Source organism: Podarcis raffonei, chromosome 6 (genome assembly GCF_027172205.1).
Source record: "Podarcis raffonei isolate rPodRaf1 chromosome 6, rPodRaf1.pri, whole genome shotgun sequence".
Classification (NCBI taxonomy): Eukaryota; Metazoa; Chordata; class Lepidosauria; order Squamata; family Lacertidae; genus Podarcis; species Podarcis raffonei.
In genome coordinates this window covers 77788271-77800405 of record NC_070607.1, presented here as the reverse complement: position 1 = coordinate 77800405, position 12135 = coordinate 77788271, and the positions used below count along the sequence as shown (strand labels likewise).

Below are 12135 nucleotides of genomic sequence, written 5' to 3'. Positions count from 1 at the left end.
CTGAAACTGTTCTTAACCTGAAGCACCTCTTTAGCTAATGGGGCCTTCTGCTGCTGCCGTGCCGCTGGAGCACAATTTCTGTTCTCATCCTGAAGCAAAGTTCTTTACCTGAAGGATTATTTCTGGGTTAGCGGAGTCTGTAACCTGAAGCATATGTAACCTGAAGCGTATGTAACCCGAGGTACCACTGTATAAATGAGTTGAAGGGTCTTAATGTAAAATGGGTAGGTAATATGGGAACTGGGACCCCATTTCCCATTGCTAGGACTCTGAGCAATTATTTAATTGGCAAATGTCTGAGACGCATTCCACCCACAATATGCCTTGATTTCACCCATAGCTTCCTTGAGAATAAATGTTTGTCTACACCTAAACAACAGCCAGTGGGTGTATTAAAGTAGGAAGCCTCTTTTGACAAACAGAAAACAGAAGGAAGGATGTTTCAGCGCACAGCTGCTGGGAGATGAGGTTACAATGCGAAGTTAAACAAAAGCAAAGGAAACAGATCCCCTCCTGTGTGCAGGGAGATGGGAGCCAAGCAAGTAGCTGCTTGGTTGACATCACGGAGGCCGAGCATTGGATTACAACAGGGACTTACTTGGCAAGGGAAGGGAGTGAGGAAACGCCTCCTGAGCCCTAGAAGTGCGACTGCATTTAGCAGCTATTAACGCAAGGAAACTGGAAGTCTGAAACTGTGACTAAGCTGTCTGCTCTGGCCCTTTGACATTCCAAGCACACTCACGCTTGGGGGAATGTGGGGGTGACCGAGCCACACTTGAGCCTTGAGTTTTAACAGTTGGGGTTCCTAACTCGCCACACTGAGAGCTGTTGGAGCTTGGAGCCATCTTCTGTAAGTATAACTTCGCATTCTGAACAATGGAAGGCAGCAGCCGCGTTGAAACCGTCGCTTTTATGCCACAAAATGTACAGTGTTATATAGTGAAGGGCTGAGTTGCGTGATTGGCTGGGGTCCTCCCTAGAACACATTTGTTTAAAAGATATTTTCTTACACATGAACTTTTCGGTGTGTGGCAGAATTGTGTTCACCATGAAATGCATAACAGCTGTGGGGGGAAAGCAATGTTCTAGTGATTTATCAAAGATTAAATGAAGGGAGCAACAGTGAAATGAAGGGTGGGAAATCTTTTGCAGTTGAGGGGAAATAAAGCGAAGTTTTTACAAAACTGAAATTCAACTATTATTAAAATTACTGGTTTCATGCATGTATTGTATTTGTGTGTGTGCATGAGCGTTTTTTTTTACTCTGGAAATAATTGTATTTTACATGGTACAGAATGACCATCGTATTCTGCCAATGAAGGAGTTGGACAATGAGGAATTTTTCAATTTTATGGTTAAGAATATTGGCACTATTGATTGTCAAGCTCCTTCACCTGTTGTGAATTTTAACAACTGTCGCCACCAATTAACAAGTGATTGAGAAGAGAAAGAACATTGTCATGTTCACAAAAAGTTGGGCCTAAAAGGCAGGAATGGTTGGTGTGGAGGTCCAAACTGAAAAACTCAATTCTTCCTGGTAGCTAGCAAGCTAGCAAAGATGTATTATATATCATAATTTATTATTTATAGCATTCAATTCCTGCCCAAAAAGGCTCTCAGAGTAGTGGCTTACAGAAGTCCGTCCCTGCCTTCAAAGTTCACAATCTAAAAAGACATGGCACGCAAGGAAATAGGAATGGGAGGGAGGAGGAAAAAGCAAGCTCAAGCATTAATTCAACAAGTTACAGGTCTTATAAGTTCTTATATACAGTTCTTATGTATGAATATAAATTGCTCCCCACTTGTCCATGGAGCTCACCATGCAACACATACTGAATGACTTCAATCTTGGGTGAGAATTTTCATAAAGAAGTCTATTGGCTGCTGCTACTGGTTAACGGAAGGTTGGAATAAACTTCACCATGAAACCCAGTGTTAGACTAGGGGCTAACCCACGCTTCTGTTTGCCCCATGATATTTTCTATTTGTCCCATGGTTTCCAGCGGTGCCGGATTTATGTACAGTATAAGCTAAACAAGCTATAGCTTAGGGCCCCACTCTCTTGGAACCCCCCCCCCCAAAATTAAAGAAAAAAACAACCTAAATGTACATTTCCAAAATATAAGATAAAAAATAAATAAAATAAAACCTACATACAGCAACAGTGTTTTGGGTTGTGTGAGCTCCTATGATGCAAGTAATGGTCCCCGTCTGCTAGCCTGCTCCCTAAAATATCACTGGTTTGCTCATTTCTATATACAGGGTGCCTACATTCTGCATGGACTGGTTGCATGGCAACATGTGCAAATGGCTTTAGATACCCATTAGGTCCATAAATTACCATATAGCATATATTCAACACAAAAAACAGTGACCATTTGTTGTTGACAAAGGACAGCTGGACATATAAAGGAACCCATTACCTTCAGTAGCTTAGGGCCTCCTCAAACCTAAATCTGGCCCTGGACTAGACCATGTGAAAAATGGACATAATATTTTATCTGCAGTTGAACACAAAAAACAGTGACCATTTGTTGTTGACAAAGGACAGCTGGACATATAAAGGGACCCATTACCTTCAGTAGCTTAGGGCCTCCTCAAACCTAAATCTGGCCCTGGTTTCCAGGCATGGGTCTGAAAGGTTTTTATTTTGTCCTGCCTTTTCCCTGGGGGAACCCACTATTTATTGCTGAATCAATCTGCAGAAAACCCAACTGATGTTTGTTCCTATTCAGTAGTAAACAGTGGGGTTTCCTGGGGAAATGGTGAGACCTCTCAGACCCTGTGCCTAGAGATCATGTGACAGATGGAAATAGGGAGCAGCTCTAGAAGTGGGGAGAGCTAGATTCAAATATCCACTTAGCCATGGAGATCTTGAGATAACTTTGGGTCAGTCTCCATTTTTCAGCCTAACCCGCCTCACGCGGCTGTTGTGAGGATAGGATGAGGAGGAGAATGATATATGCCACTTTGAGCTGGAGGACAGGTGGGATATAAATATATAAAATCAATCAATATTCTTTCATGAGCCTCTGAAGGATTTTTATACTCTCTTTAGGAATACCAACACTTATACAGTAGTACCTCTGGATCCCCGTTCACATCCAGAAGCGAACGTAACCCGCGCCTGCGCATCTGCGCGTGCGCAGGTCGCAATTCGCCATTCCCGCACATGTGCGTGACGTCACTTTGACCGGCGTGACGTCAGGTTGAGCGGCGAAACCCGGAAATAATGCGTTCCGTTATTTCCGGGTCGCCACGGAGCGCAACCCGAAAGAGCTCAACCTGAAGCATATTTAACCCGAGATATGACTGTATTGCTTCTGTCCCACTTTAATTTTTTTGGACAAAATAATAAGAATAAATAAATAAGAATAAAAATGTGCACTCCACCCCCAAGACCATTCCATTGTAACTATCCAACCTCCCAAAATTTCAACACCTCCTGCGATGGTTTGATCCCTTTCCGTTTTAACGGTACAAATTCTACAGACACCTTCCATATCTCTTCCCACTTTTAACTGTTACGGTTTTCCTCAAAGAATGCTGGGAATTGTAATTCCATGAAGCACCTGAGGATTCTTTGTTAGAGTTTCCAGTTCCCCATCATAGGACTGCAGTTTCCAGTGCTTTCGTAGGGAGTATGCCTGGTTATTAAAGTACGTGGTATAGGTACCGTATACCTTTTCTCTGAAGTGTCAAGTATTGATGCCCACTAGAGAAAGAAATAGCAAAACAGATTAATGACCTGGCCTGGACCTCCTCCAATGTTTAGTCCGTGAAACAAGAGATGTCATGATGACCTTCAGATCTTGCCATCACCATGACTTATATCTTTAAAGGATTTCCTCTTTGGAACAAAAACTAGTCTACGTAGCATTTGTTGGACAGCTGTCCTTCTGGAGCATCTGTACTGAGGTCATTTGTTCCATCGTAGAAATTCAGATAACAACAGTTACATCCTCCATCTATACCTATGGAACTGGCACTGTTTTGTAACCAGTGCCAGTTCCATAGGTATAGATGGAGGATGTAACTGTTGTTATCTGAATTTCTACGATGGAACAAATGACCTCAGTACAGATATAGTTGTACTTCTGATATAGAAGTACAACCAGATATAGTTGTACTTCTGATACCTGCTGACCTAAAACCAGTTTGTCCTTTTTAGGACAGCTTTGTTAGATTTTGAAATGTGAAGGATTATATCCAGCTTTTTAGTATCTACATCATTTGCTTTCTTTTGATTCCGGAGATGAAACTTTGATTAAAAACAAAACAAAGTGGCAACAATCACATCCCTGCTCTGGAAGGCAGACCAGCTCATGTTTTCTTGTTGGTGACGTTTTTCAGCTCGGAAGACTGCAATACACTAGTACTGGTCAGAAACCAAAGAAAATATATTGACTGAACATTGGGAACAAGCAGCTGCAAACAAGGAAACCCAGAGAAGTTTTAAAGTGCTGAATACAAGCCAAAATCGTTAAAACCGTGGAGGGGGCGGGGATTTTTCTATGAACTTCACTGTGTTGATTTTCAGCTAACTTACCAAAGACATTTCCGGATCTCGGTCCATCTGCTAGGGAAATTCCAGAATGAAAACTCAGCTGGATACAGGCTTATTTGCATACTTCGCAAGGAACCCAGGGGGCAATAAAATAAAACGAATCAGTGAATATATAGCCCATTTCCCCCAAGCCAGAATTAAAAATAAGGAGAAGATATGAGTGGGAAAGTTTCCCACACCATCTTGCCACATGATTAGATAAACAGAATCTCTACATTACAGACTTACCTGATACAGTATAACCGCGATTCTTTGGAATTGGAAGATAGGTACATATTGTCATGAGTGTTCTCAGTATTATTCCTGGGATTTCTTAGGGGACGCTAAGATGATATAAAATCAGTATAACTCTCTAAAGCAGATGTGGCCCTAGTAGCAGCAATTGCACAGTATCTTATCCACCCTGACCCAGCAAGAATGCTAAAATATCCTAACCAGAGCAGATTTTAGGAAGCGGAAGCGGGAGGAGAGGAAGGAGATATTCTTTTGTGCAGATGGAAGTCAGCTTATGCAGTGCTGGATACAACCACAATGTGTCTTTTAAATTTTCCATTTCCCTTCCAGTTCCCCTTCAAGTCTTCCCTTCCCTTCACACTTGTGGTCACAGAGTCCTCAGAAGGGTCCAAAATAAGTGTTTGCTAATGATTAAGGACCACGTTTATCCTCCTTTCCTTTCTACTTCCTCTCCAGAACTACTTGGTGCCTTCTGGTGCATGGAGCTAGATGTCTGTCCTCAGCAGAAGGAAAATGAATTAAGTAAGGTATGTTCCCAACACACACACACGTTGGTGGCTGTATGCATGTGCAAGCACTGTATAATAATAATCATCATAATCATAATCATAATCATAATAATTTATTTATACTCTGCCCACCTGACTGAGTTTCCCCAGCCACTCTGGGTGGCTCCCAATCGAGTGTTAAAAACAATTCAGCATTAAATATTAAAAACTTCCCTAAACAGGGCTGCCTTCAGATGTCATTTAAAAATAAGATAGCAGCTTATTTCCTTGACATCTGATGGGAGGGCTTTCCACAGGGTGGGCGCCACTACCGAGAAGGCCCTCTGTCTGGTTCCCTGTAACCTCACTTCTCGCAATGAGGGAACTGCCAGGAGGCCCTCAGTGCTGGATCTCAGTGTCTGGGCTGAATGATGGGGGTGGAGACGCTCCTTCAGGTATACTGGACCGAGGCCGTTTAGGGCTTTAAAGGTTAGCACCAACACTTTGAATTGTGCTCGGAAACTATTGCAGATATTCATATTTCGCAGTTTGAAGCAACTGGATGCATAAAAACTGACTCCTTTTTGGAAATGAAACACTGTCAAGGCCCAAAAGAACTGTCTTTAAAACAAAACAAAAGCATCATATGATGGTGGCCTCAGAGCAAGCAAGCAAGCGGAGCTCAGCCAACCAGCCCTTGCTATTGCAAACAGACAAACAAGTGGGAGGCCAGGGGGGCCAGCAGGCAGAGGTGCTTGCTCTGTGACATCCACAAAAACTGTTGAGCTTTTTTGGTGCAAAAACAGAAAAAATATGAAGCCCGGACACTGTTTCCGGCCAGCCAAATCCCTTTGGCCATTCTCCGTTGGGTCACAAAGGCTGGGGGCATCCTCTGTGCTCCTAAGAGGAGGCAGTGTGGGGAGAGGCCCCTCTCTTTAGGGCAGGGGAGCAGCTCAGAGATCAGGGGCAACGACAGCTGCTGCCTGGAGGACTCCCAAGGAGAGGGGAGAGGAGACTGAGGGCACACTCCACAAGGGAGGGTGTTCGAAAAAGGGTGAGAGGCTGCCAGCTCTGCAGGCAAGGGGTGACATAACTGGGCTCTTGAGCCCCACAGGGGTGCCACAGAAAGAATGTAGCTGGTCAAGGGAGCCGAGGACTCAAAAAGGTTGAAAACCTCTGGTTTAAGGACTCCACCTGGTGTTAAGTTGGTTTGAGAAACTGCATTGAACAGTACAGTGGTACCTCGAGTTACAGACGCTTCAGGTCACAGACACTTCAGGTTACAGACTTCGCTAACCCAAAAATAGAACCTCGGGTTAAGAACTTTGCTTCAGGATGAGAACAGAAATTGTGCAGCGGTGGCACGGCGGCAGCAGGAGGCCCCATTAGCTAAAGTGGTGCTTCAGGTTAAGAACAGTTTCAGGTTGGGGGGCCACTAGGTGGATTCTTCACTAGGTGAAGATAGCTGACAATAACATCTCTCCGACCCACACGAGGTAATTTGGAGGCTATGATGGGGGTAATTAGCCTCCTTAACCCCCCCAGGATTGTGGGGGGGACGGCCCTTGCCTGCTGTGCCCTATACCACCCCCGAATTTGTGGGGGTGGAGGCACTAGGCACAAAGCCCTCCTGTGGGATTCCGGCACTCCTGGACGCCGTCCCTGATCCGCGCCACTAGTTGCAAGAATCTTCAAAAGAAACAATTTGGATGAGATAAATTGCACATACTTCAAGGAAAAAGGGGGAGTAAAGACTGCTGACAGAAGAGATCTCTGATAACAAGACAAGAATTAAATATGAGAAGATACGTCAAGATACGGTGTGACAAATGACTAAGAGGGGAGGAGGGAAAAAACCTGCCTTTCCTTTTTTTATGTGATTAAACAAGAATCCCCTCCCCTAATGTGTCAGAAAAGGACTTAAGCTGTGGATTTAAGGCTGTGGGGAGATAAACTTTCGAACCAAAGCAATGTTTCAAGACGAAGCTGGAAAGCTAAGAGTTTTGGAATGACGCAGTTAAAAATGCCGTCGCCATTTTGGGAGGCATTGTTGGAGCTCTTGGGTCTGGGAGGAGAAAGAGAGAAATAGAGCTGTTTACATATCGTGGATCAACTCCTCGGTGGGACTTAAGAGTGACAAATGCCTAATTTATGATGGAAAGAGCGATGTTATCTATGAAGGAGATAGATGGAAACCATCTGGACTTAGATTGGAAGAACGGGAAATTCACACAGGATTATTATATTTGCTTATCGGCTTAAGGAGACTAACAGAAGAGATCATAAAGGAAAAAGAGAAATTATATGAACAAGATATGATGTGGAAACACCAAGATAAGACTGGATAGAATTATGAACTTTGTCTGGACTGATTGGGACTGATTCGGACACTAACGCAGTAATAAGAAGATGATCTGAATCCCCCTTTGGATCTTGAAGTATGGGTTCCCTCAACAAAATTTAAAAATTTGGCTTTGTAATTTGGAATTTATGTGATGTGATTTAATTTGATGTGATTGGCCAGTTAATAAAAATTATTTTTTTTTAAAAAAGAACAGTTTCAGGTTAAGAACAGACCTCCAGAACGAATTAAGTTCTTAACCCCAGGTACCACTGTAGTATTTTGTGGGTTAAACCACAGAGCCTAGGACTTGCCGAACAGAAGGTCGGCGGTTCGAATCCCCACGACAGGGTAAGCTCCCATTGCTTGGTCCCTGCTCCTGCCAACCTAGCAGTTCGAAAGCACGTCAAAGTGCAAGTTGATAAATAGGTACCACTCCGGCGGGAAGGTAAACAGCGTTTCTGTGCACTGCTCTGGTTCGCCAGAAGCGGATTAGTCATGCTGGCCACATGACCCAGAAGCTATACGCCGGCTCCCTTGGCCAATAAAGCGAGATGAGCGCCGCAACCCCAGAGTTGGCCATGACTGGACCTAATGGTCAGGGGTCCCTTTACCTTACAAGAGACATATGCATTTTGGATAATGTCGTGTGAACATGGGAGTAAAAACCCAGCACTAGCAATGTGGTGAGTGCTACAAAGCATGCATATCTTATTCGTTCTATATGCTGCATCGGACAGTTCTTGCCAAGTCAATCATCTGTCCCACTCATTTGCAGCACTGCACTAGGACTGAAGCAAGGGATCTAAATATACTCCTGAATTCTCTGCCTAATGAATAGTCCGCTGTGTGTAGTACGGCAAGACTGCTGGAATTTACCCTAACCCATCCTTGCTTTGTTGAGGAACACTACAGTCTTTTTTGGACATGCAGTATTTACTGTACATCCCTGAGAAAATCAGGAATTTTCCAGCGCCTTCAAAGGAGCTCAGACAAAATGAAAGCATTGTTTTAAAACAAAAACAAAAAACCAAGAAGATGGAGGAAGACAAACAACAGCATCTTGGGAGAGGAGAATACTCCCTGCTGCAATTCAGCATAACTTCATTCCATAGTGACACCCTCTGGGGTCCTACTTTATTTCTGTTTACTGAGAGCTGCAGAGAGAACAAAGTTTTCTGCTTTCTACAGATGATTCAGATTTCTTTTGTGGGGGGAAACCAGAAGCTTTTCTTTTAGGAATAATTGGTGGAGAAGTACCTACCAAAGAGGGGAAAAAAAGTTTATGTTTGCTACCACAGCTGCTTGAATGATTTATGCCCAAAGATGGAAGCAAGAAACAGTTCTGACAAAGGAAGACTGGCAATTACAGCAATGGAAGAATAAGAAATCAAGAGGGGAGACTTTTAAAAATACAATGGAGGAAATTGACTATTTGAAGACACATTGGAAACAAATTAAAAGCATTAGCAGGACTGATAAAAACACGTGCAGTAAGAGACAATTCAGGGGAACATAAAAGGAAAATTATAAATATATTTGAACTGGATATACACTAATAAAAAGATATGAAATAAATATCCACAGAAGAGAGGGGAGGGAAGCCGAGGGGGAAGGTAAATTAGATTTGTAAAGATTTCGTTTTTCTTGTTAAAATATTTATAAAAGCTGAAAACTTTTTTTTTTTTAACATTCTGTTTCTACCAATGGTTTAAAACTCATCTCCTATGCAAAATAAATGTGCTGTTGGAAAGTTGCAAATTCTGCAGAATTCAGGAAGATCACACAGGGAAAAGGAGGCTATCCCAAGCTTCTCCACAATCCCCAGAATATTTATGAACTTTAAAAAGTTTCCTTTTGAAGAAAACCGAATAAGGCTTCAAACCAACAGCAACACAAGAATATTCATGTGGAATTAAAATTTTAATTTTTTAATTTATTTTTTTAAATTAAAAGATGGCCGGGCTGCCTGCTGCATTATGTTGAAGGGGCAACACTGATGACTCGGCCAGCATTCAATTCTCCAGGATGCTTGTCCACCTTTGGTCCCCACCTTGCACTAGGGTCTCACCTAAAGCTCCTAGAAGCTGTCAGCATGCAACAGCAGCCACACCCTGGGTCAACTGGCTGGCTAAACCAGCTGAGGATAGCTAACAGATCTCAAACCCTTGGTGAGTTAGGGATTTCCCCTGCAGCGGATTGAGTGGACAAGATCAATAGTGGGTCCAATGGTCAAAAAGGAAGTTTCTGCATGCGCATGTACTGTAGAAGGAAGTGAGAGGTAGCCCTTCTAGGAGAAGGAAAACTATGATCCTCAACCTCCGTGACCATTTGGGATATCTTCTGGAGAAGAAAAGGCTAAGGAGTAACACCTACACAGATTTGGAGTGGAGTCCCTAAGACTGTTGGATGGTGCCTTGGGCATCTGCTTCCAGCAACTCCTGAAGCCAAGCTGTTGCCAGGCATACTGCTCTGTGTTAACCTGTGCGTGAATGTCTCAGATGACACAGTGATTCTTCAAACAGCTCTTGTTTATTCATAGGCCAGAACAGAACTGAACTGAAGGGTTCAGCCAGCCTGCTTATATAGAGCTCCACTACAACGCAACTGTAACAACTTTCTGTAACTATCCAATCACTAAATGTCACTTTCAATCCCTTATTTGCATATGTGGACCTGAGTGAAAACTATTTACAGTATCCCCCTGCTGGCCCAGGGTGAGAACTTCAGTACATAACACTCTGCTTTCCTTTGGACCACATCACTGAGACTGAGCTCCCTGCACATTGCCCAGGCTTGCACCCCGGGGAGGTCGCTTGGGTGCTGCTAACATCGTGGTTTGACTTCACCCCTGGAGACGCACTCCATTGTCTCTCGAGACAGACGGATGCCAACAGGAACAAGGGATATGAATGTATTAGCATATTAAGGTTAAATTCACCCATAATTTGTACTGCATTTATCAGATTGTAGTGACTGAAACCTTATTTTTCCTACCCCACTGCAATAAAATGTCCCTTTTGACATTTTCTCTGCTTGTGGATATGATTTTTGGGGGCTTAAGCACATTTTCAGGACCACACACATTTTGACTCAGGTGAAAATATTCATCTCTCTCATGTTCACATTTTTGGGTTCAGGTGTGAATCGCGCGTATTATGCATTTTCCTAGAGACACATTTAACGCTGATGACTTGTTGGTATTATACTGTGCAAGCCAAGTTGCAAAGCCAGGACCATACTGCAGGGGGGAAATTTGATGCCTGCATTCACCTTCCGTGTCAGAGCTCTGCCCATATTTGTAATACGGGGATAATGATAATATGGGGATAATGCTGGTTGATGTGAAAAGCACAGGCTGCAGCCTGCACCATGAGAGGGAGGGGAAATATGTGTCATTTCTCCTGTGGTCCTTACTGCTGCCACCCAGTGGATATCTTTAGCTCCTGCAGGACTAATTTCTTTCCTGGGTCAACCAGCTCTCTAAACTGGATAGTATGGTAAGGCAATTAGGGGCCTAATTGTTTGGGGAGCGGGAACGACACTATTTGTAGTACTGCATGCTTCCAATATGTTCAACCCCCCCCAAAAAAAATCTGCAAACAAAACAAAACAAATTTAGCTTTTACTAAAGGTTTCTATAAAGCAACAATTTAAACAGCTGTGAAGTTGTTAGTAAAATAAAAATGAACATTTAACCACTAGAACAAATGCAAACTACACACGGAAACACATCCTGATACCCAGTTTAGACTAAGTGTTAAAGCAACTCCCAGGCTTTTCAGTGTTAACTTTGATCCTGGAAAATCTGCTGCAGTCCTCTGGCTTTTTCCTTCTGGTTTCTGTACTTTTTCTTCAATAGCACTCTAACAACACAATCTAACGATGTCTACTCAGCTGCGTGTCCTATTGAATTCAATGGGGCTTCCTCACAGGTAAATAGAGCTAGCTCCCTTCTTTGTCAGTTCTACTTATACACATCGTTTCCCCCGCTTGCCAAACCTGTCAGCTAATCAGAAGTGCAGCCGTAGAGTTTTATTTGCATTTATCGTCCCCATAATTTATTTGGTTTCTTCCCACTCCCCCACTCCCCTTTAAGGCTTTAGGTTTCTTTTTCCCCTTTAGTGTCAAACATCTTGGCTGAACCTTTGCCCCTTCTGATCGGAGCAACTTGAAAAACATAAACCGTTTTTATGATCAAGAACAGAATATAAAATGGTGAAACAATCCTCTTCCTTGTCGTGCATTTGAAGTGCTTTCGGCACCTTGAAAGCACTATATAAAAGTTAATATTTAACTTCATAGCATTGCTGAGTATTGCCATCCTATGGTAATCTGAAGAATCCTTTTGCATTCAATACCTACAGTCACCCACCAGGCCCACACATGAGGCAGACTGAGGCTGCTGCCTCAGGCAGTGGAATCCTGAAGGGCAGTGCTCCTGGGGGCACCCTGCCCACCCCTGCTGGTGCCACCAGAGAAGCAAGGAGAAGTGGCAAGATCTC

General features: G+C 43.2%; 1 long non-coding RNA gene across 2 annotated transcripts; it reads left to right on the top strand.

Annotated features, from left to right (window-relative positions):
• The first annotated feature begins 459 nt into the window (after positions 1-459).
• Positions 460-10659, top strand: LOC128416408 (uncharacterized). Of its 2 annotated transcripts, none has more exons than XR_008331208.1 (3): positions 460-850; positions 5258-5328; positions 10173-10659. It is a non-coding gene; the product is annotated as an uncharacterized LOC128416408 (long non-coding RNA). The 2 variants fall into 2 exon arrangements; XR_008331209.1 differs by having other exon boundaries at positions 461-850; positions 5258-5323.
• Positions 10660-12135: the final 1476 nt, after the last annotated feature.